Source organism: Abramis brama, assembly GCF_963993115.1.
Source record: "Abramis brama genome assembly, chromosome: 10".
Lineage (NCBI taxonomy): Eukaryota > Metazoa > Chordata > Actinopteri > Cypriniformes > Leuciscidae > Abramis > Abramis brama.
In genome coordinates, this window is record NC_139972.1 from 19,900,559 (window position 1) to 19,927,467 (window position 26,909).

General features: G+C 39.3%; 1 long non-coding RNA gene across 2 annotated transcripts; it reads right to left on the reverse strand.

Annotated features, from left to right (window-relative positions):
* Nucleotides 1-379: 379 nt before the first annotated feature.
* Nucleotides 380-14,390, reverse strand: LOC311091291. Of its 2 annotated transcripts, none has more exons than XR_014608033.1 (3): nt 12,688-14,390; nt 12,491-12,590; nt 380-1,792 (listed from the first exon to the last, which is right to left on the reverse strand). It is a non-coding gene; the product is annotated as an uncharacterized lncRNA (long non-coding RNA). The 2 variants fall into 2 exon arrangements; XR_014608034.1 differs by lacking the exon at nt 380-1,792 and adding an exon at nt 9,945-10,185.
* Between the last annotated feature and the right edge of the window lie 12,519 nt (nt 14,391-26,909).

The following is a 26,909-nucleotide window of genomic DNA, read 5'->3' on the forward strand; positions in this document are numbered from 1 at the left end:
CCTGTTCCTTTAAACACCACTTTGAGAGGCACTAATCAATGGTAAATAATACACAGTGAAATTATATTTAGATTTAAGAGTGCTTTGTTTCACAATTAGCAGTTAAATCAATGTACTAATTGTATTAAGTGGTGGGACAAAGGCTCGAAAGTGACCTTTTTGAAGACAAGGTCATCAGCCTTGCTGTAAAACGGCTCCAACATAAGAAGATTAACCCTAACCTACCACACTAAATTGAATCTTGGCCTTGCAAAGTTCTCAAAAATACGACTCAAGAACAGCTAGGATGTATAAATTGTGTTCACATTCATAGAGAATTTAGAACCACAACAAAATATAAATCACATATTTAATTGAGATAAACAAGATAAACAAGGCATGTTTTCCCAGATTTTTATTTCTTTACTTGAGCAGCACATCATTGAAATCACATTTTGATCATATTGAAAGCCTGTTCATTTGATATTCATAGTAATCTAATCTAAATGTAGCTGGTAACTTCACCGTCTGACTCTAAAGAGGGTTAGTGCGGGAGGTTCTGCCACAAGCGCACCTGTAACACAGCCTGGCCGAGCTTCTTATGTGTGCTGTTTCTTTAAGAGCAGATGAGACGACGACCCTCAACAATCTTTTAATGCACTTGTGGGGAGATTGGCATTAGCACTAGAGCGGATCACGTTGGCAATCTTTGTCCATGACCTGAAGAAGCCCTTGGGGAGGGGGAGGTCAGAACTATAGGTACGGTTACATGTGCAAAACAGTGTGACGTATAAGAGCTTGATGAGAGAGTGGCATGTTCTTGTACACTTCAGAGGGAGAAAAACAGAGAGCGCTTTTCTGGCATGTGGCATCTGGTTCTGCTAAATGCCGAGAATTTTCTCAGTTTTCATCTGGCTGGGAGGATTTAGAGGGACGAATTTTCATATCCTGTTTTCTGTCCTGAAGAAGTTGGCCTTGAGGAGTTTACGGCTTGCGTAAGGTCAGTTGACGTGACAAGGGTGTGTATATATGTCGACCTGTGCTTGTGACCAAGATCAGATTCGTACATGGTGTGCACAAGCACATAAACACACACTCAAATTTACGCCATAGAATGACCTCGGAAAGAAAAGAGGAAGTTACATACACTCTGCAGTCTTTCACCAGTCATTCCCTAGAGGATCTCTGAGCCTTTCAACGCGTCAAAGCCTGGGCACGTCTCCAGAATACACGAAAACATCTATAAGAACACTGGAACTCGTCTGTCAGTGGTACTCAAGGTTGCCACCACTACACACTGCACACCACCATTTGCTACAGCAGAAGAGCAAGATGGCCACCTCTGTCAGCTCTGTAGAGAGTACAGAATGCCACTCCCTGCCTGCTCCACACCCAAATAAGGGCAAGGGGACCTCACCGGCCCAGGAATGTGGCTGAGTCAGCATGGACCCGTACGGTAGCTTTTGTTTACGCCTGAGAAGTACGAATAGCCAAGCTCAGGCAGTTCACGTGAGCAGGCTGCTGGAGGGACAAAAATGGCATCCGTCTGGTGCAAGATTGGTTGAGACGGCCTCATCAACTGTCTAGAAGAACTAAAGGCCTGAACCTTGACGCTGTTACCTCCACATCGGCATCTCTCTGTGCTGACGTGCCAGGAAAGAGCCAACCACAACAGTTCTTCAGCTGGCAGCTTTAGTTGGTACACTAGGACATAAAGCTTGCCAGTGAAGAACTGCTGCAGGTCAGCCAGTAGGCTTCCCGGAATCGGTTCCCGAATCTCCTCAGAAAATGTGGGAACAGGGCGTGGCAGGATCTGTAGGGATGAAGAAAGAAAGGCATGTTTGAGATGAATCAAGATGGGCAATAAGACTTAAGTTTAATGTTAGTTATTATAATAGTAAAAAATGTCACAGTATAACATTTCAGTTCATTAAAATTCATCATTAGGTCAATAAGGTAAAATTCAGTCATCAATACCAAAACCAGTGAAACTTAAGTCTAGATACCAATTTTGATACCAAAGCAAAAAACGAATATGCTATTGAACACACACCTTCCTAAATGAAATGTTGATTTAAACATTTATCTAAATTATTTTTTTAAATGTTATAAATCAAATTATTAAAATTATTGTTAAAAAAACTATTATAATTTTTTATATTATTTAGAAAAGATTTCTTCAGTTAATCAAACAAAAAAGAATAAATTTAATTATTAAATTCAATAAGCAAAGAAATAATTCAGCAGCTTAAATAAAGATCAGCATTCTCTGTTTTATAGTACTATTTTCTCTATTTGTAGTTTGATTAATATTAATGACCATCAATTGCCAAGACATTATTATCAAAAAGGTCATATGATCATTCACGTGCACAGCCGCAGCACCACAAGGCACAGCAATCTTTACAGGGTACACACGCACATAGACATATTGGCACTAGGAATACTGTAGAAAGATGGGAATATCCTTGCATTCTTTAACATTAGAATCTTTATGGGACATGACAACGAGAGATGTCAAAACCCCCCCTGGGTTATAGTTTAAACAATGAATTTCTTCTATTTTCACTGCCACAGCCATGCAAGAAAGAGAAAGAGAGAAAACGCGAGAGGTCTAGTCATGTGCTCTTTGCCTCAGAGGTATTCCAGGCCTGATACTGCTTCAGCATTCATTCACTCTGATCAACTCCTGCCTTTAACTGAGTACAGATAGATCCGCTGCCTGTGCGTTTGATCAAACTGTTCTGCAGGGAGAACATCAACCACTCACACCGCATTAAAAGTTTCTCTTTATCCAATTGACTTAGAGGTTTAGTTTCATTTCCAAACACGTCTGCTTCATTTAACCAAAGTATCTCCTGTATGCAGCCAAAAATCAGGCCATTCATTCTTCTCTCAGGGAAGCTCATGAAGTATGGTTTCATTTCCTGATTACGTTATTTCTCTCACAGACAGACCGTCTCTGGGCCTCACTCTCCCATTGATCTGCACAGCATTAAAGGTGGCTGTAAAGCTCTGCGCTTTTGCTGCAGTTCAAGGACGAGCGCTGGACGGGTATGGCCTCTATGAACCCATTGACCTCGCTGAACCACGGAAAAAGGTCCAGTTTGCAGAGCAACGACTCGCCCTGGACTGGCACCCCCACACACATTCAGCTTTGCTCCCTCCGTCTCTTTCACACACACACACACACACACTCTCTCACCCACGACTCGGAAATGCCAGCTCCTGCCAAATAGCACGGATGATCTGCCCATACTCATTGAGCTGCCCAGTGGAGAAACAAACACAGTGGAGTGACAAAGACGGAGTTCAAACTGCACACAAATATTTTTTTGTGTTGAGACATTTCGCGCGCATTTTATTCATTTCATGTGTCCAAATCAGCTGTCTTGTAAACTCTTTCACTGTAGAGAATGTGACAATTCACTATATGAGGAAAGAGTGAGTAAAATATTGTGTATTCAGACACAACATTTCAAAAACTACCAATCGCATTCAAAATAAATAAATTAAAGTAATAATAAAATATTTTGTCATATATAATACAATACATACGCTTTTTGCTCGCAGGTTTCTCTCTAGAGCTCCCCCCACAGCTTCGGAATAGATATTTGACAACACTGTTGTAAAAACTCTTTGGCGATTCTCAGACACCATGGCTAGTAGATCAACGACATCAAAGCAGACGGGACATTCTTTAAAACGTCTTCTTCATTCGGGTTCGAACAGCGTGAGGGAGCGCAATAATGACAGCATTTTAGCAGATTTCTTTTGGCCATAAGGCAATTGTTTACATCGCGAGACCTGATATCACGCGATACTTCCTGACGCGGCGGCCGGCGCCCGCCGGCTCAAACTTGCAAGTGCGGATTTTCCACTCACGGGCACCAGGGGGGTGCGAAACGACCACCATTCAACCCGAAATAAGTAATATAACCATTCCAATGACTCCGAAGCTGTTCAGTTAAGGTAAAAAAGTTACTTAGTTCACCTTTAACCAGCTGCTAAGGCATGCAAGTTTGTTAACATTTTCAGGTGACAGAGCAGCCCTCTTCTTGCGCACACTGTGTCCAGTGAGTGAAAATATTCCCTCACACGCCAAGCTAATTCTGTGCTAGAAATGACAAGGTATGAAAATTTCATATCACGATTATAGTGACCAAAATGATCACAGTTATCAAAATGATCAAGATATTGTTAGAATGTGCTGAAAATGTTCACAAAGTACTGACAGGCTAAATGAAAATGTAAATCCACTCTCTGACAGTAGGTGGCGCTTATGGAACAGCAAAAATAGAGAGCCGTTTCCCTGGTAAACGCTGTACATAAAGCAGCGCTGCACTTACAAAAATGACTTTATTAGTCATTACACAGATGTAAGATAAAGAAAATGCCATCGAAACTTCTGAAGACAGTCAGTTCCCTTCAGAGATGCATTCATATTCATATAACATTCATATAATAAATTCATATTCATATAATTCCCCTCAGCACTTGAATATCGCTGCTTTTTTGCCAAGTTTTCAACTGTTGCTAACTTTGTTTAATGCTGGAAAGTATTTAGCTTTTCAAATCCCAGTAATCAAATAAATATTAAATTGAAAATTGTTTTAAATTATAAGATGGTATGCGTTAGATGATGGCAAAGATAATCTAAATGTAAAAGTAGAGGAAATGTCCATGCTCATTAAAATATCCAATATCGACTGATACAATACTTATAATAAAAAAAAGTAGATCAGATAAACAAAAAGCTATCGATATATTGCGCATCAACAGATGCAAGAAAAAACTTATTGTCTGAACAAAGCCAGAGAAGAAATGGATGCTCACTGCAACTGTGCTGTTTTCAGTGAAGGAAAATCACATTTGGTTGTAGCTTCCCCCTTCTGCGGAGTCTTTAGCCTGTTGTTATCAGACACCAGGGCGGTTGAATCGTCCTTTGTCTAAAGGCGGAGATAAGATCCTTCTATGTCCAGGACACTGCAGGCAGGGAGGGCTGACAGCTTCGGTTACAAGACTTAAAAACAATCACACACCACTGTCCAGCATCATACTATAATGTGCTCTCTAAAGTTGTAACACCCATGGATTTACCCAAAGAATGGGTGGCACAGACAAAACGGAGCTGAATAACATGCGGTTATGGAAAAGCCAGAGACTTCTCTTCAACCCACTCTCAGAAGAAAAGAAAAAATTCACTAGTCCGTCGCATGGTGTTTGATGTCTCCACCCAGTCAAGACGCTCAGAGAGCCACAGGCTAACAAGTGGTCAGCACCGGACACAATGGAGCATGTTTAAACTCTTGCTGTCTCTCTCACACACATACTCTGACTCACCGACATATACAAACACACAATGCCAACGAATCCTGTCGCATAGAACACAGTGTTCCCAAGGAGTGATTTATTGTAAAGTCGTGGAAGCTTCCCAAACAATTACAGTCAGGCTGCTCCACAAGGCAAAGGGAAATGGTAAAGTATGTGTTTGCTCACATTTTCCTCCCTAAAGCTCTTCCTTACCTCCAAGAAGCCATTTCAAATGAACCAATTAATCAATAGCCCAAAGATGACTCAAGATGGGAGTCTGGGTGGTGTCAAAAACACATTTTACCTCCATTTCTATTGCTCTATATTGCACCCAAACTGTTGCATCAGCTGTCTAGTGACGCTGTCCAAGAGTGACAGCTTGCTCACATCACCAGGAGACACCGAACAGCTTGAGCGGCAGGTGAAAGGCAAAGGTGCGCTTCAGTCCAACTGGCAAAGAGGGTGGTTTTTAGGTTTAACAGGCTTGCCCAACATCTGGAAGACAGTGGGAAGAGATCACAAGTCAGGTTTTCAAAGCAAGCACTGCTACACCCTCTGTCTAAACAGATATGTTCACCGACATTTGTTACATCATTCAAAGCCCCACATTAATTGTGAGTTACGGATCAATGCATTAGTTATTCCCTTCAGCTTTCAGATTAATAATCGGGAAGTGACCAAATGGGTTGGGTGAAAGGGGGTTTTTAATTAAAGTGACATTTTGTGATTCTGAACAAAAGAAGAGCATGGCCATTCCTGAGCCGAGATAAAGATTATTAAGGAAAATCGGTTTTAAAAAAAAGGTGCAAGCTCACCCCTCAGAGACATGGCCAACGGTGGAGATGTTACATTCCTGTCATGCTTGTCAGGGGCTTTCAGAGGGAGTACAGTACAGAAAATGAGAAATGAGAGAGCGAGGGAGAACCACACCCAGAGGTTGAAAGTCTCTTGTCTTTCTGCTACTGTGGAAAAATGCGAGGTCGGAGCCATAAACTGGCAGAATGCAGTAAGAATCTCTGGAAGGAAACCACTAAATCCCTGAGGGATATGAGAATCCATTTTGGTTATGAAATGCCACATGACACAGCATGCAAGCAGATCATCTGCATGTGAGGGGAAAAACAGCCGTTTCTTTACAACCGGAAGTCGGTGGCTACAGAACTTTTGAAACAAATGCCTCCACATTTTACAGATGCCAGTTTGCCACATTAAGCCACTTCTTGAGACATTCTGAAAGAGAAAAATCCAGAGTGTCCAAAGATATTTTTTTATGTGACTTTAGGGCAGATGCCTGAGTCTGAGCTTGTCCCGTCCGCTCCATTACCCATTCTCCTCCGTGTCACGCAGGTCCTGTGCATTATTCACCATCCTTTACATATGCACAGAGTGGCATGTACACTTGCATCTCAACTTCGTCCTTAATCAAGCATCGTTGTGCCTGCATCGAGCCCTCTAAAGAGTCCAGGCAATCACCGTTCCTACAGCTATGCTTCAAATGCTGAGGCGGCTCCAGTAATTCTGCCATGAATCACAGCATGAGTCAACCGGCGGGCAGGCAACAGTGAGAAATGGAGAAGTGCAGACATTGAGAAATGGATGCCATTCACAAATGCACAGATGAAAAGAATAAAAAACCGGCAGATGCCAGGAAGGGGAAGAGGTCGTAACAAACCGTTATAGAGAAAAACGCACCTGTACCCAAAGAGCTTTTTAATGACGTTCATTTGTTTGTGACGACGACGAGGTAAACAGGAAGACTTACCAAGGGCTCGTCCGGGACACAGACGTCACGCACACATCCTGCTCCTTCTTTTGGCTCCCAGACTTTGTCTTGGTTCAGGCGTGATCGCCCTGCTTGCCCTGCTCACCAAAAATTGATGAATTGAGGATGGTAGTGCATGTGTCGTACAGGGCAAGACACATGAATGTCTATATAAAGCTCAGATGAACACAAATCCAAACATGTCACAGCCAAGTCATGGCCACAGAACGTTTAACAAGCTCAAGGAAAGTAATCTTAGCCTTAATCTGAAATGTCTAGCCAAAGCCTGAGCTTAGCAGGAAGACCAAGTGAATTATTCTGAGGAACCGAGAAGGAAAGGAAAAGAGGTGCGGCGTATTAGCATCCCAGCACTCCATCACTCCATCACTGCTTCCCCAGAACTAAGATGACAGTTGCGAAAGGTCTCTGAAACTAACGAGAACCACCACTTATTTGTCTAAACCGCTATTCTACTTCCTCCAGCCACTTGACAAACAGAAAAACATGCAGGCAAAACAGTTTGATATAAAAGAGGAAATTCCAGCTGGGTTATACAATGGAAATGACTGTGGGGCAACGCGGAAGAAGCGAAGTCATTTCAGGAATTCATGTAATCTCCTGCTAATATCAGGGCTGAGGATTCTATAAATCTCAAATGAGAGCTCCAGGGACCCACACATAGCCAGAGGAAGCGGTTGGAGCCTTTAAGAGTGTGATGAGCATACCACTCTTTTACACTGCTGTTGGTTGGTTGGGGAATGAGCCCACTTGTACAGCGCAAAAATCACAGACGCATGCATACGTGAACTGCAATGAATGCTGCAGGGTCCTGCCTTGAGAAAAATAGGGAAGTTTAGTACTTGGAGGTAATTTTGCGTTCTTGAGCTCGTTCTTCTGAAATGCAGTTTGCAGCACCAAAGAATGCAGAACATCTGGCCAAGATTAAAAACAAGGCTTCAGCTTCTTCTCGTTATTTTTTAAAACACAGCTTGTGGCAAAGCCAAAGACCCATTTAAACCCTGTACTGTGAACCTGACGAATCAGGCATATTTCTGGTATATCATTGCTTTAAGGAGTGCTACAGCCATGCTGCTAGTATACGTGTGTGCACTGTGCATGAGTATATAGCTTTAGCAAGTCCATACCTCCTCCCTGCTCTTCTCCAATGCAGTTACACTGGACTACATTTTGTATTAGCAGCAAATGCAAAAGGAAGCTGATGCAGCTGGAAAACCATGAATAAGCAAGTAACTTAAATGAAACTTCTTTCATAATGTTGGTTGTTATAATGACAAAGCATGGCCTGTTCTCCCCCTCCCCACCCGTCGAACTCGCAATGTTAGCAGCGATCAGAGTGGCAGCTGCCTCTCCCAGCACAGCAAAGGAAGCAAAAGCTTTGATTTGACTCAATCATGCTTTTAATACTATGCCATGTGCAAATCGGACTGAATAGGAATCTCTCGGTTCAATTAAATTCAATTTCATTAAAATAATGAAATATCTACACTGCAATTATTTTGACACAGCAAACGACTCAACCAAAATTAGTAACTTACTGACTGAGTGCAACTGATCTGGCAAGACTCTGTAGCATTGCAACTAAAGAAATTGTAATTAATATATATATATATATATATATATATATATATATATATATATATATATATATATATATATATATATATATATTTAAAAAAATTTAGTTGCAATGCTACAATTTTTTTTACAATATTTTATTAAAAATGTAATTTATTCCTGTGATGTCAAAGCTGAATTTTCAACGAAATGTCACCATGACCTAGACATTCACATGTCCCAATAATTGTTAAAATTAATTATGCTTTTCAGCAGACAGCACTCCATCACACAATCTAGTTAATAAAGCAGGGGTTCTCAACTCTGGCCTTTGAGGTCCACTACTTTCCAATAGTCCAAACCATAACTACAACGATAACTGCACAGAGAAACAATATTGCTGGGATCACTTTCAGAATGTTTTTTTCCAGCTGATTAATGCTAAAAACATTGACAGCCAATCATAATCCATTCTGCTTTTAAGAGCACAAGTGTTTAAAGTGGCAGACGACATATTACAAGCACCCGTTTATAATAAACAGAACAATACGTCCGCTGGTGTGAATGCTAATAAAGTTGTCGTTATAGATAAGGTTCTTAGTATGAACGGGCATTAAGGCGCACCTTGTCTTCCTTTACATTCAATTTATTCTATTCTTCTTTGAACTTCATCTATTGAGAAAGAAATACTATCAATAGTCTCACATCAGAGTACCTTGGACAAATATGTTCTCGTTTTATTTCAACACTTATTTATTCTCAATACTTTTACAATACTTTTACAACTCTCGATACTTTTATTTGGTTCTTTTATCATTCTTTATAGATTGTTAGACATTGCAATACATTTATCTTTTCTACATTAAGCTTTGTTATTCCTTATAGTCGAATTCAGATTTGACATCATTTCTGATGTCAGAAATGATTTCATCTGCCTGGATCACACTGCATCATGCTAATTAATATTTTTGTGGAAATCGTGATATGTCTTATTTTTTAGGATACTTCCAGACCAGCTTTTATTTGAAATAGAAATCTTTTGAAACCTTATAAAATGTCTTTACTGTCACTTTTGATCAATTTAATGCATCCTGGCTCAAAGGTATATGTATATTTTGTATATTATTGTAATACTGTATATTTCATAGTTAAAGTGTTTTTTTTATATATATATATATATATATATATATATATATATATATATATAAAACTTTATATCACTTTAATTTCACTATACGAAATCTAATCCATCAGCACTTACTTAAAGACTAAATATTTCTTTAGAAAACACTGATGGAATTATACTCAACAGGTTCTTTTCTGCACCCTCTCCCTCTCTCTCTCACCCTTTCCACTGCGCTTTCTACAGTTCTTTCCGTTGGTCAAGTCTCTGTGCCATGCATTCTTGGGATGCCTGGTACATATGGTATAAATTCCATTCTGTCTGCAGAGGCCCTTCATGCTGTCTGAGATACGCCGAGCTGGACTGACTCCACCCTCCCACCGAGCTGGGCCAGCTCACAGTCTGTACTGCTGAGGTGAACTAGCTTGGCTGCCTTAAAAGAGAGAAAGAGACAGAAAAAGTCCACGACTGAAGTCAACAGAATTTTAACAAGCCCAATTTCTTCGTATAGAATGAATGAGCTCATTATTTAAGAGTTTGGGGCATCTCTGCGACGTACATGCGACGCCTTGTATGTCGAGGACAGAAATTCAATGAAGAACAATAGCACAAAACCCCAAACTGGGTCACTTACATGGCGGTGTGGAGCACAAAGCCTGCAGCCCATTTAATCAAAGGGAGATTATACAGGTCCCTCTGGGTAGACAGCAAAGGCAAACTCACTCTAAAAGTCTAAGTCACAGACAGTGCCGAATCATCTCCTTACTAAGACAATGAAACGCTATTGCTAGGAAGTTAACTGCGTAATGTCACTGTGGGTGAAAATGTGGACAGAAGCTCTGCAGGCTCACTTCCTGAGACCTCGTGGCACAAACCGCCCGAGCGGCCAGCATTTGGTCCCACAGGACTGCACAGACGGGAAGCTCCACTGTCCTTGAGACAACAGCAGACCTTCTTCTGAGATCCTCCCCTCCCACACTCAAGACAACCACAGCCACCTGCCAAACAGGCAAATCACTGTCACAGCCGAGCTTCATCTGCAAAAAAAAAAGCCCACTCACAGTCTGTGCGGCACGATACCGCACCAATTACTGAGGCAATAGAGGAATGTATGCCAAGACTTCAGAAAAACCACTTAAAACTCTAAAAACTCCACAAATGAGAGTGTAAAAAAAAATCTAAATGTCAAAGAGTCCTGCAGAAGCAGCGAAACTGTGTAACGCTAAGGGTGTGGCTCCAAAAGTCTCCATGCTATGACATTTCTCCTCATCTGTCCACGCACGCAGATGTCTGAGCTCCATGCTGTGGTCCATTCGTCCACACAGATCTACTCACGCAACGCAAAGCTTAAAGTAAAATAGAAACATCGAAAATTTCAATGTTTCATAAAGGCCTCACAGTAAAGCCAATAAATGTCAAAAACTAAACAGAAAAAGTATTTGAACAGCAGAGGCCTCGAATAGCAATCAAGCATCCCGTGACTTCAACTACATTGATATATTTTGGTATCTTTCCAGCCACGCATGAATGAAGAATAAACTAATGTAGAAGCGAACGCAACTGCAAGGCCATACAATGAATTCACAAAACAAACATTTCCCTGAAAAAAAAAAAAAAAAAAACGCCGCCGCCTTTAGATGCTCAGACACTGGAATCAGGAAATAAGAGTCGCTCTTACTAAATCATTGAATTTAAAAGATAGCAAGAAAATTAGACCTTCACGCATAGAGTTAAGATGTCCAACTTTCCTACGGATGGCGATTACCCTGGGCAGGAGAACAGATGTTCCTTTTTTCCCCCATAAACTACACTGTGCTGCTTCTTTAATGAGCTACTTCAATCTGAACTTGCTTATTTAAAGGTACATACGACTGACATGTAGTACATCATTTTACAGCCCTTAGGCTACTTAATTTATTCAGGCATTTTGACTTTCATTCAAGGTAGATGGCATTTCATTTTTTGCAAATTTACACAGATTTATAAAAATGACATTTTAAAATTCCATTGCCAAATTCCATTGAAGTTTAAATGTAGTTCAACTAATGCATTAAAAACCTGATGCAGAAATGCAAAGATCATGTTCAGTCATGTGACAATTTCCTGCTCATCAATAAGATCTCAAAATCAACTCTTAGCACAAAAGCAACAAAAACAAGGAAAAAATATTCTTAACCTAACATTAAAAAGCCAAAGACATTCTCTGACATTTTGTTCTAAATACTTCTCCATTCGGTTAATTATGTGGTGTAGATTAAAGATGATTAATAAATGAAAAATGGCTTCGACTCGACAACTTTAATCATTAACATAATTATGTACGAGTAGTACAGAGATAAAATGGTAGGTCATAGCTTAAAATGTTGTATTTTACTTGAAACAATTACTGGAGCAATGAAACCCATTAAAGCAGTTGCGTAAAGATGAGCTAAGGATGTTTGTCAACATTTATTTGCTTAATCCCATCCACAAATTCAAAAAGTGCAAAAGAATCATCATCTGGTGATATGATGGAACTGATTTGGAAAATACCTAGCTTGCTTAGTCACTCATTTGATTTATAATGGCCTGAATGATTGTGTAAAAAAAAAGCACAACATCTGAATAGTCTGTTAGATTTTATCAGTTCATTTATAATAAAATTGTAGAAGCTGAAAAGATTTGCTATTAGTTGCTATCAGTTCTGACACATCACCCTCACCACTTGTCACCTCTAGAAGTCACATTTCATAACTTACCTTCAACAGGCGGACGTCATTTCAGACGTAAGAAGAAATCCATTTAATGACATAGTGTTGACACTGGTATTAAACTGAGGTCTTCACTCCAGATGTTAGGCTGTGTGTGAAAAGAGAAAAGTGAGAGAAAGCAGACACAAAAAAATTAAGCAAGTAACCTAGAGGGAAAAAGAGGACAAAACTCGTATATATCGCACCGTAAAGGGTGGGGTCTTGAGGAATTTGCCATGCTCTCGCCTCACAGGAATCAATGTAGGATAGGCGTCCTTTCATTACCAAATCCATGTTTTATGTACTACTATCCAACTACTACACAAACTAATATTTTGATATTCGTCATTTGACGTATAGCACAATATCATGTTGCTCCTGTGACCTAGTCATATTTAAAGAGACGTAGACTAAAAACACCGAGCATTAGGCTTTATCTTAAAGTGACAGTTCATTCAAAAAAATAAAAAAACATTTTTTTTACTTACACTAATGTTTTTCCTTCAGTAAAACACAAAAGGAGGCGTTAGGCAGAATTTGAGGGTCTGACAGCCTCAGTAACCATTTACTTTTATTCCATCTTTTTCCATTCAATGAAAGTGAAATCTCTTGAATATGTAACGTTAGCTATATACGGGTCATCATACGGGTTTAAAACCATCATGACGGTGAGTAAACAATTACTAAATATTAATTTAGGTTAACTATCCCTTTAAGGCCTATTCAATGTCATCTGACGTAAGTTAAAAAGAAGCATACATAATACAACTAAGAAAAACAAGTAAGCAAAATAAAAATCACGAAAGAAATAGGCCTACGTCAAGCGATACGAGTTTAAGATATTATAAGTGAAAGCAGATCAACGCCCACTGTTATATCAGTAGCCTACGTTAATTAGTTCGTCTTAATATTGTGTTAATTTTCAGCGCCTTCTCTGGCATATGTAAATTTACTGGAGTTGATAATAAATAGGGTCAAATCGATATCGGTGCAGTATTGAGTTTTTCGACAAACACCTTCTGAGCGAAAACTTCTGAATGAGGAATGTTTAACACCTACCTACTTCAACTGGTAGAATTCTCGATCTCTGTCGTCGATCGATTCGTATGTCAGGCTGGTAAACTGTTCGACTCCCAGATATAACATATTATTAGATATCAATATTCGCTCAACATCCTTTAATTTTGCAATGGTTTTCCCCTCATACAGTCTACAGACGGTCTAGTAGCGGACGGCTCACGCCCTGTACGTCTCAACTCTGAACCGAGCGCTCTCGCGATCTCCTCCAATGGAATGTAACAGATTCCATTCGTTCTGAAGTGGTTTCACATACTTCCGAAAAGTTATATAGAGAATGTTGCAACGGTCATTGAACGATTAGACTCCGTTCTGTAATCGAATGCTTCCTGGATTTTAAATAGCTCACCAGTCACACGCGCATCAAATTCTCGCGAAATCCTTATGATTCAATTCAGCCGAAGCTCTGGCGTACAAAGGTAGCGCACATTCGACATTTAAAAGCGGTTGGCTCACTGGGAACCCAAGTTAGAATCGACCAGGGTCATGTCCTGATCCCATTTCCAGTCTCTCTCGCCCACTTTAATGCCTTACTCTAACTGTAAACCAAGGCAAAAAATCCAAGAAATAAATGCAAGTTCTGATACAGTTTAAATAGCCTAATTCGCCCTTTTGCTGAAAGCCACACCTTAATCTCAAATCACTCTTGAATCAAAGAGCTAAAGCGCGATCTCAGCTAAAATATCGAATCCTAACCCACTCAGACAGCAAGAGTGCTATAGAAATCATTAACAATATAATTACTCAACTTCAACACGACACCATTAGTCTACCGTCCTAAATTTCACAATCTAGCCCACATATCGCTGCGTCCTGAGTCTCCGCTTCAACTCCCCTCATACCGGCTTCTCCTCCCGATCAGCTGGCAGCGCAGTGACGCCAAGAGCAACAGCTGACCAATCAAACACTAACGTCAAAGACCAGAAGTAACGCCCACTTATGACCGAACATGAATGTCAGGCCTGCACACCAATGCCATGCTCTGAGTCAGAAGGGTGTAAAGCACACTGTCCAATGACGCTATCTCTCTCCGACAGGCGTTTCACGGTTCTTCTAAAGAGCAAATGACTGAGCACCTCTGTGAGCAGGACTGGATAACTGTTTTCAGACTCCTATTAAATCTTACTTCACTTTGATACATTTCAGACTCCTTCGTAATGTCTTCAACATTTCCACAGACGTTTTATTCTTGTTTTTGGGACTCAAGCTGTGAGCAAATGCCTTTTATAGGTTCATATTCACATCCACATTATTTTCTGGCTTATTAAGGGTGCACTCAGTAATCTTTCCTCATTAAAAGGGTTTTACATAAAGAAACAAACAGTACTTGTGCAAAATATCTTTAAGATGATGTACACTTACATAAGATGAATAGGCCTTATATCAGTATAGCTGTTTTAATTTAAATGGAGGGTCCATTCATGGTGGCCGCCATGTTGAGGTCACATGACCAGCAAAAACCCACTTTATTTCTGTAATCCTCCTATTATTAGATACTTGCACTTGAAATGAATTCAACATGAATATATGGCAGGTGTGCATTTATACAATGGCTGAATAGAATGAATTAGAATTAATTCAAGTTATGCAGAACTGGCAACTGGAGTCAGGTGAAAAACTCAGCAAGGAAAAATGCTGCATTTCATTTTCTATAAAAATTATTCTTGAGGTTTCTGGTGAAATATAAAGCTGACTGCCATTTATGCTATTGCTCATTTTGTGGACGGAAACCTTAATTGGTGGCTTGCTGAGTCTAGAGGGAATTTTGAACAAAAATGCAAATTCCTGCCACTGAAGGAGAGAAAACCATTGAAAAATACAGGCTTATATTCAACAATCAGAATTTTAGACCTTGCCATTCTTTGTTTTTGGCTCCAAAAATGGCCAAATAGAGAAGAACATTGTGTTTAATGGAATTCAGGAGGAGGATAATTAATCTTATTATTTAGTGTTATTGTAGATGTAAAGAATAAAGAAATACTTAAGAAATACAACAAAAAATAACTTCACTGTATCCTCAGTAAATTATCACAGCAAGTGAACTTAGATGATTGCTTGTGTGTAGCCAAAAGTGTTGTTTCTTCGTGTGCAAATGTCATTCCATTCATATTTCTTCATGTACTGCACAGTCAGGTCAATAAATGCTAATAAGTGCATGTCTTTTCATCAAACTGATATACTCCATAACTGAAGGCTGCAAGAGAGTGTCTTTTGGTCTTTTCCTGCATGACAACAGGCCTACTGCCTGGTCACAGTTGAAAGGACAGCATTTCCTTCAACTTCTTTCCACATTCCCACGCCACCAACTCTGGAACTGTCAAGTCCAGCAACAACATTTTATATCACATAAATTTAAAGGCATTAATATATATGATCGAAAATGATTAACTGAACACAGGGAGCTATAATTGTAGAGTATACCAGTAGTTGTAGTGAAGTTAATGCTTTCAGATCTAATTGGAGACGCCCTGGTTGGATACTGAGCTGGAGGTGGTGAAGCAGTTGACGAAGCAGTTTCCTGTCCTGTTCCCACGTGGATAACATTTCCTTAACATCTAGGCTATTGGTTATTTATATAAACAAAGTGTTACCAGCTTTGGGAAAAAAGGTCATTACAACCCAGTCACTACATTCCAAATTTAAATGTCATACAAATTTGCTTCATCTCCACGAGTGGTATCTGTGAGACATCCTACATCCTGTTACTTAAAAAAAAGACTGCAGACATTAAGACTATCTGGTGTAAGTCCTGGAGGGCACTTTCTCTGTCTGATCCTGATTAAGTCAAATACACTAATGCGAGGTCCGGCCCACTGTCTGGGCATGTTCTTAGACACATCACATTGTTAAGAGACTTAAAACAAACCTCTTCAATTTAGTTATTAAATGTCACTCAGTTTGTCCCCATATGAACACAAACAGTTTGAGAACATGTTATGGTTATGGTTAATGTTGCGTTAATATACCTGGTGCACAGAACCGGTCCTTCCTAGGACATTAATCCAGCGCTTAAATGGATTCCAGGAATCTATCGGCCCACTCCCAGGCAAGTGCCTTCCTGCATGAGTACAGCAATACACGTCCATGATAGAACATTTTATGTAAATGATCTCCTCTTGAAGAGGATCTTATTTCTCTCAGTGAGGCATCTTTTTTTTTTATAAATATAATATCAGTTTGTCAAATTCAATCTAATAATAGGAATGTGGCAGTACTTTTCCTATGAAAATGTTTTAATTGTGCATTGATCATGAGACCATTTTAACAATAATTCAGACTTTACATGTAGCTTTTATATTATTCCCCGTACTGTTGTAATAGTACATACTGTAAAATGAACCCTGTAATGTACCCATTAATTGGCTTCCCATTGGTGTGATTGACTTGTAAAATGCTATGATCAAACCGTTCCCACTAACACATCAAACTTGCATTTCTCCATCCATAATACTCGTACAATCCAATATTTGCTGTATTTTTTGGTTATATTTGAACCTTTTTTAATCATTTGCCAGTGTCATGTTTTACTGTTATCTAAATACCCCAACTTTTGACTAACCCCACCCTGCCTTCTGTGAAACAGCATCCAGAAGAATCAGAGTGAAGCCGCTGTAACTTTAAGAGCTGCCTTTTGCAAAAGAGAACTGATTAGTGGTCCTGGCAGCCAACCACACAAGCGGCTGAGTGAAGACTCAAGCCAATGAGAAGTCCTGCTGGGCGGAGGTTACAAAACCAGCCTGAACCCAGTGACTCAGCACAGGCAAGTGCGTGCGAGATGACACTTAACAGCAATTTAAAGAGCCAGTGCTCACCATGCAAAAGTAGGTAAGGGTAAAATACGCACTCATGAATCTCAGCAGCTGTTCCCCTCCCTGCGAGGAGGACTGTGAATGTTGTTCAAAGTGACACGGCTGAGCACAACATTCAGTTTTTGGCCATTTTCTCAAAGGACCACACCTACACACTCATGGTAGACGCAGCATGACTCAGCATTGGCCATCGTGTCACATAACCGTACATGACTGACAATGATGAACGCTGGCTAAACAAAAATAATGGTTTGTGATAGAGCCGCACAAAGATGACAGTTATGCGTCACTAAGCAAAATATAAATCCTGTTTGTTTTACATCAACATAAATATTCAAACAATCACAGGATATGCATACGAAAATGCTCTGTAATTTCAGATGAGTGAATATGTGGGGATCTGAGCCACATCCTGGATGTTGTTCTAAACTGGATAGCTGCAACAAGCCAGAAAGGCAATACCTCAGTGACAAGGCACTAGCTATATTTACATCATGTGCTGTTAACTTCAGAGTACATATTACTCAAGCTGATGGCAGGGGTTCTAGAACAGCCTCTTTGTTTAATGTAGGTAGGGCTGGACTTTACAGGTTCCTGAAACCGTAGGATGTTATGAAAAGACATTAAAAGCGCTATTCAAGTTAGTTATTTGTATGACACACACATTGCACCATCTATTATGAAGAGATTCAACAAGCTCATATTAGTTTACAGTGTGAAATATGTAGGCTATTCATTTAACATCCAAACATGAAAAGCAGGACCATTAATAAGATCATTGTGTAGAACAAAATGCAAACTTGCATTATCATGTTTTACACGGTAAAATTATGTTTACAGAAAACCTCTTTAACAACGGGGAACTGTAAGATTGAAAATGCTTCGGGATGGGAGGTCTGATGAATCATGAAAGCATTTTACGATGGTAGTTTTGGTATGTGAGCTTATGATTGAGCCACAGCTAAAGAAATGAACAGTGTGACCTGATTAAGTTTAAACTGAATTATTCAGCATTCTGTCAGTCGCCCTTACCATGAAACACAGCAAGACCTACAGCGCAGCGCAGGGTCAGAACTACACGGGAGAGAAAATATCAAGAGGAATGTTGACCCACCACATTCAAAGGGCAAACTGTATTAGTCTCTAGGGTTTGCAGAGAACCAAACTGAAATCATCATAAAAATGATTCATTAATCAAAAGGATTATGTAAGAAGCGTTAATTCCATTACACATATTCATACAACTGCTTGCTAAAAATGATTAATTCTAAAAGCATTTTTTTAATGAAAGTAGTTTCATTATACATCTAATAATGAAATTATCTAATGTCTCGTGATGTATAAACATATCCCTACAAATGGGTCAATGACATATAAGAGTGTACACATTTAAAAAAAAAACTTAAAATGCATTTATGCTTAGGTTGGACCACATAAAAAAATAATGGGTAATTATTTATATATATATATATATATGTTACTGGTTAGTGTAGTGTTTTACACCCTTTGACCCCTTAAACACGTTGTCTGTGTCTCTGATATTATCAAATATTATCGTATTTGCCCCACTTATGTTCCATTGACCATGCCTTGTGGACTCTGGTCTTGTGCATGTTAACAGGCCTGTCCGGCAGTGAAAGTTTGAGAGGAATTTATCTCCCTTTCCACATGCAAGGCCAAGGCCTACTTACAGATATGATTAGCCTTGTTCATACAACGTAACGTGCTCTCCTTGACCAGATTCAAAGCACACTGTAAAAAATTATCGTAATTTTAATGGTAAAAGACTGTAAAAATGCTACAGTGAAAAACTGTTAATTGGTTAACAGAAAGTTTCCGTACTATATACGGTAAATAACTGTGATAGATTTAATGGTACATTTGATGTGATTTTACTGTAAAATACCGTTAAATTTACAGTTTTTGAAAGTGAAAAAGAACAACTCATTGTATAATTTACAGTGAAAAAACGTAAATTGACATTCCCACAATTCCCTGTGTGACACTTCACATTTGATGTATTTTTGTTGAAATAACTATGTTTCTTCATAGTTTTCTTCGTTTTTTTCTAATCAGTTATGTACATTAGGGTTTTATGTTACATTTAATGTTGTTAAATTAATGTTTATTGCATTTTTAAAATTTGTTACCGTGATGGTGTTTAATGTTTGTGTGAATGACACTGTGCAGCTTCTATAGCATTAACTTTCTTGTGGAAGAGCTGCTTGTGATGAGATTTGATTGATCATGTGACTCTCATCACTGCTGTGATTGGTAGTTATCAGTGTATTATGGTACAAAACAGATATTAATACTTCAATAGGACGGTAAATTCACATTATATCAGATAATAAAATACGGTTTATTACTGTACATTTTAAGTTAAGTCTGTAAAACTAATAACGGGTTGCTACCGTATTTTTGACGGTAAAGTTTTGGCAACCACAGCTGCCGGTTTTTTACCGTAAAAATCACGGTTAAATTGTTTACAGTGCAGCCAAACTCCATTTGAAAACAGTTTGAGTTAGCAAATGTATATACTCCCAAACATTTTGCCTTGATTTCTTTATCAGAGTATGTTCAGGCTTAATGTTAACTAATCAAGACAACCCAGACAACAAAGGAACGTAACCAACACAAAATCTGACAACACGCAGTAGAAACCGGGGTGCAGCCTTGCAAGAGAGGAGTCGAATTTGACGTGCCAAGCCAGGCGAAGTTAAAGCACGCCATTGCATCACTAGTCTACCGAGTACAGCGATTAATCTATCCTGAATAAAAAATATACAGTATATGAATGCATAGCAACACACTTAGATATTAGAGTCTGCTGAAAGAGCTATGATCATTTTATAACTTGGACCCTTGGAATTGTTGCATCACTGCAGTGCTGGTAATTAGTGTTTTCGAGAGTAGGCTACCATGGAATCAGCAGCAGGTTATGTAATGGCCCTGATGGCTGGAGGTGCGATATGAGCTAGTTAAGCATGTGACAGTGATTTGGGTGTGCGTGACCCACATTCACATCCCAGCAGCCTTTGCCCATTAGGTCACCCGTGTCATGCTGCGCACAATGTTTCTCCTTCTGAATTTCAAAATAATTCTGTCCTTTATAATCCTCGTTATTTAACGTGAGCAAAAAAACATCACTTACGACAGACTCTAAGATCCTAGATGACCTTGGAAACACGTCACAAGCGATTGTGTCGACTGACAACACTGTTTTTATTGTCTCGAGTGAGGTCAGTCTATATTCAAGTAAGGCTTCCCTCCCAGAAGGGTAAAGAGCTCAGCCTGTCCCTGTAATACACACAAGCACCTGTCTAAAAAAGCAGCCGTCCTCCCACCACACCTGCCAATCTTACAGTCTGACACAGATCCAGCAGTTCGCCCAGCTGATTTTCCACAAATAGAGCCCGGTGTTCCAACTATAGCACAGCTCTCCGCTTAGCACCACACATTTACATAACCTGGCAAGCTGGGAGGGAAGTGCCACATCGCCAAGCGGTGACACTGCACCGCCCCACTGTACCCGGAGCGGCTACACCCTCATCCTGAAAACAGCACAGACACCTGAGAATATCCATGTGCCCCGTCAGCCAAGTGCAATCCTTTTAATCTTCATAGTAGTAACCTGTGATATCTGCTGCAGTGCACCTCTGTTGTAAGGGTGGGTGTAATACACCTCTTCCTGGATGGTGTGAGATTCTCATTGCTGGTCTCATTTGAACTGTCGTGAGTGTCACATCCTGTTCTTTCCATTTTTGTCTTGCATGACATATTTGCTTAGTCATGTCATGTGAGTTAGTTGAAACACATTATACTGACTGGTTTAATCTGTAACACTGTGGTCAGGATTGGAGAATAGACCTCAAGGAATGTCATTGAGACATATTTGGTTCCAGGCCCTCTCAAAGATGAATGCAGGCTTTTACATGAACACATCTGGCCCGGCTAAGATTCTGTAGGGAATATAGGAATGAAAATCGCTCGTGTGTGTATGAATGGAACTAATTTTATGAAAGCAATGGCTCAGTTGTTTCATCGAAAGTGTTTACTTCAAAAGCTTACTTCACTCTCATATGGACATGAATGGAAGTACTGTTTTTATATGTAGATGAAAGGATCCACTAATGCTTGTGTGTAAGTAGTGTGTGAATTTCAGTAGGTCAAAGGTCAATATTGTATTAGCGATATTGTATTAGACCCATAGAGGGTCTATGGGTGGGTAAATATGCTTTTTCAGATAATTCGATCTAATGGAGGAAATAAGCTCATGCATTTTACATATGAACAGTGAACACAACAGGAGAAAATAGAAAAACATAACGAGAGCATTAGCTCTGACAGCCGCAAGAACGCTGAGTGTGTGTTTTAGAAATCAGGAATGGTGAGAGAACACTTTTACACAACGAAAACAGTCAAGTCAAATGCGTTTTCGACTACTCTGGAAGTGGTAATAAAGTGGACAAGCTCAAAACGTTTTAGACCCCGTTCACACTTGAATTTAGCGTCTTCCACTTGTGATCCGATCGACCAAAACGCATCTTAATACCAGGCATAAACAGGGCCTATGAATACCACAATTAAAATGTAAAATCACTAATCAATGTATTAATTAAATAATACAAATTTAAAATAAAAAAAATACTTTTTAAATAAATAGACACACTGAATTGTTAATTCATTATTTAATGCATTATTATATTATTAACATTTTAAACTTTTTATTATTATTATTATTAACATTTTAAATAATATAAATTAATTTTAAATATTCCCCATAAATAAATAATTTTATTTATATATATTTTTTCATTGTCTATTTATTTGTCAATTTGATTTATTAATGTATTTCATGTGTTCCAATTAACTCATTTTCAATATGTCTATTTATTTTTCTATCAAAAAAGTGATTTATTTATTTAAATGAATGCATAGTAACTGATTCCCTAATTTTATTTTTTAAGTGGCACTTGTCCTCCATACATCTCAGTAACCCAAATTTACCATACTTATACTCAAGCTTCAACTTTACTAAATATTTTTTACAATATTTTTTGTGATTTACTTAAAGAGATAAATAATAACATATCACCCCCTAACTTTCTGCCTTCAACTCCTAAAGGTTCAGGCTCCTTAAAACATCTCTGTAATTCACATCATATTTTCCTCTTCTTTCTACATATAGTATAGGCTGATATACAGGCTAAAAAAAAAATGTAAAAAAAATTGCAAAGGCATCTTCTAACCTCTGTGCCAAAAGCAGTTTTTTTTTCTGAAGGATTCTTGGTTGCACTTTATTTTACAGTCATGCACTTACATGAACTTACAGTGTACTAAGAAAGTACTAGGTAATTTAAGGCGAGGTTACACTTTATTTTAAGGTGTCGTTGTTACACTGTAATTATACATTTAAGTACTGAGTAATATTAATTAACTATATGTACTTACTATAGGGTTAGGATTAGGGTTTGGTTTGGTTTAGGGTTAGTTGCATGTAATTATGCAAAATGTATAATTACTATAGTATACACTCACCTGTTCAATTTCTCATTAATGCAATTATCTAATCAACCAATCACATGGCAGTTGCTTCAATGCATTTAGGGGTGTGGTCTTGGTCAAGACAATCTCCTGAACTCCAAACTGAATGTCAGAATGGGAAAGAAAGGTGATTTAAGCAATTTTGAGCGTGGCATGGTTGTTGGTGCCAGACGGGCCGGTCTGAGTATTTCACAATCTGCTCAGTTACTGGGATTTTCACGCACAACCATTTCTAGGGTTTACAAAGAATGGTGTGAAAAGGGAAAAACATCCAGTATGCGGCAGTCCTGTGGGCGAAAATGCCTTGTTGATGCTAGAGGTCAGAGGAGAATGGGCTGACTGATTCAAGCTGATAGAAGAGCAACTTTGACTGAAATAACCACTCGTTACAACCGAGGTATGCAGCAAAGCATTTGTGAAGCCACAACACGCACAACCTTGAGGCGGATGGGCTACAACAGCAGAAGACCCCACCGGGTACCACTCATCTCCACTACAAATAGGAAAAAGAGGCTACAATTTGCATGAGCTCACCAAAATTGGACAGTTGAAGACTGGAAAAATGTTGCCTGGTCTGATGAGTCTCGATTTCTGTTGAGACATTCAGATGGTAGAGTCAGAATTTGGCGTAAACAGAATGAGAACATGGATCCATCATGCCTTGTTACCACTGTGCAGGCTGGTGGTGGTGGTGGTGTAATGGTGTGGGAGATGTTTTCTTGGCACACTTTAGGCCCCTTAGTGCCAATTGGGCATCGTTTAAATGCCACGGCCTACCTGAGCATTGTTTCTGACCATGTCCATCCCTTTATGACCACCATGTACCCATCCTCTGATGGCTACTTCCAGCAGGATAATGCACCATGTCACAAAGCTCGAATCATTTCAAATTGGTTTCTTGAACATGACAATGAGTTCACTGTAATAAAATGGCCCCCACAGTCACCAGATCTCAACCCAATAGAGCATTTTGGGATGTGGTGGAACGGGAGCTTCGTGCCCTGGATGTGCATCCCACATATCTCCATCAACTGCAAGATGCTATCCTATCAATATGGGCCAACATTTCTAAAGAATGCTTTCAGCACCTTGTTGAATCAATGCCACGTAGAATTAAGGCAGTTCTGAAGGCGAAAGGGGGTCAAACACAGTATTAGTATAGTGTTCCTAATAATCCTTTAGGTGAGTGTATGTAACAATGACACTGTAAAATAAAGTGTTACCGCGACTACATGGGTTAAGGTTAGGTTTAGGGGTAGGTTCAGGGTTGGTAGTTATTACCCAGTTATTACCAGAGGTGGACAGTAACAAAGTACATTTACTTGAGTACTGTACTTAAATACACTTTTTGAGTATTGTGTACTTTACTTGAGTATTATTTTTCCTATAGAAACTTTTTACGTTACCTTCACTACATTTGAAAGACAAATATCGTACTTTTCTGTCAGGTCCTTGAGTGGAAAGTAGTAACTTTTGGTTGCAGGGGGTGCATTCTGGTTGGAAATGAAAGTTGGCTTGACGTCAGAACCCGACGTCGGATTGACGTCAACATCCAGCGTTGGACAGACGTTGTATTGTGGTTGGATATGAAAGTCGTATTGATATGAGGGTAGGTAGGCAGGCATAGATTCAGAGGCATAAGGTACTGTAAGTATTACATACAACAATGCAACAATAATAAAACAATGCATTGACATTTACTTTTTACTTTTGATACTTAAGTACTTTTAAAAATGAGTACTTCTGTACTTTTACTTAAGTAAAAATCAGTCTTTACAACTTTTACTTGTAACAGAGTAATATTTGACCAGTAGTCTCTGTACTTTTACTCAAGTAAGGAAGTTGTGTACTTTGTTCACCTCTGTTTATTGCAATTACTATAATAAGTTCATAGTATGTATGGGGAACCGGACTGTAAAATAAAGTGCAACCAGATTCTTCCTAAGATGTGAAAGAGTCAGGATTTGGGCAGTGAGACATTCGGGCCAAGGCTATTTCATGTGGAGGTAATGAAACACAACATCCAATAAGCTGGGAGACAAGCGCTGTACTTTTCCAGGACCAATGCACCGATGTCCATGTGAGCGAGGGGCCAGGCCCACCCCAGCCCACTTCACCGCTTTGTTATGAGGAAGAGAAGCGGAAAGGTGCTGCCCTGCGGACAGAAGACACAGATGTCTGATGTACCCAGGGTACCCAGCCACCCTCCCCCATATCCTCTACTGCCAGAGGCTGACATCCCAAGGACGGGAGCCAGGAGCTGTGCAGTCCCTGCATGTTTCCAATAAATCAGACAGATTAATTACGGAGCCAGGCATGCGAGTGCTTCAGGTCCACATCTAAAAAGAGGACAGCACTATAATTGGCAGTGTGCGTTAACGGTGCAATATCTTCCATTCAAAAGCATGATTTACATTCACTGAAGGATAAAGAAGGGATAATGTACAGGGATAATATTATCCCGTTTATTACAATGCTACTCACCAAACAAATAAATAGGCTAAATAAACATTCAATTTTGATTTGAGATTTATTAAAAAACATAATTGAGTGCAAAAGAATCCAATAATGTCTTTGTTTTATTCATATATCATAAAAGTTATGATAATTACATATTTTAGAGTTGTTGGGATGTATTTTGCAGGAAACTGCATACATACAACCATGCGTTCCGGCTGTGGGGGTAGTATGAAGATAAATGTTTTTTGTCCTAACGAAGGAGAAAAAAATAACCATGGATCATTCAAAACACAAAAGTTATTTATTTGTTCATCCGCTGATAAGATGTTCCGTATCCATGCATGTGTAGCTACACCGATGCCTAGAACCATATTCATTTTCGGAGCCGAAGCGCAACCAAAACAATGTTCTTCCGCAAGACCATTCAGCTTTAACAACCGCTAGATGGCCAACAAAACAGCTTTAAATTATTTTATAATTTTACTAAATACTGGCAACCCGGGATGTCGAAATATTATTGGATAATTTGACATTGGGCGGGATCACACAGACCAAAACAACAACAGACATTCTGACCTGGAACATACATTTCAAAGTAGAATAACTGGCTGTAACAGCATTGTTTTTCAGAGAAACAAGTATGTGAACTTTGTATGTTTACTAAATATCTGCAAACATATTATGGTATTTTTATGCAGTCAAAAAATTAAATACATATAGCACATTTAATACTGAAGTGCTTTAAACTGTTTTTTTAATACAATCAACTGAGACACTAGATGGCATCTTGTTTGAATGAAATTAGAGTAGTGCCTCTCAACTTTTTTTACTTCAAGGCCCCAATTATCAACAAAAATATTTTAAGTTATCTTGTGGCCCCCTTGGAAATTTGTTGAGGCCCCCTAGTGGCCCTCAGCCCACTGGTTGAGAATCATTGAACTAGAGGGCGAGTTAGCGAAAGATCCGTCAAAATCGAGGAAAGCCGCGTAAATAAGATGAAATTTTGTTTGATTGCCTGATATGCATTAATTAACCATGCGTAATGCATTTAAATCTGTTGTGTTTTAGTTATTTAATCCCTCCTCATTGCAACAACCCTTGACTGTAACAGTGGAAACTAATGTCCCTGCTCTTTTGGCCTGTGCCTGGTATATCTGATGGCAGTCAGCAGTTAAGTGTCCACAGATCATGCTACACAGACGTGAAGTTGCACAATGGAAAAAAAAAAAACAACCTGATGCAAGTCTCCACCAGAGAGGGCAATACCACTGGTAAACGTGGCCAGCTTCTCCTTCCTTCTCAACCAGCCGTAAAGATTGCAAAGAATGCGATTCAACCGCGGTGAAATCAAAGTTGGAAGAATGCAAGGTCCTGATCTGGCCCTCTTCAGACAAGCCAGGCAACCTGTCACCTCACATTATTACATCTGCCATCAGTCCTCCTCATGTCTCTGCCCAGGGGACAGGCGTTAACCTGCTCTTCTCCGAGCCACAGCTATTCAGAGTGATTAAAGCAGATTTAGGTATGGGAAGAGA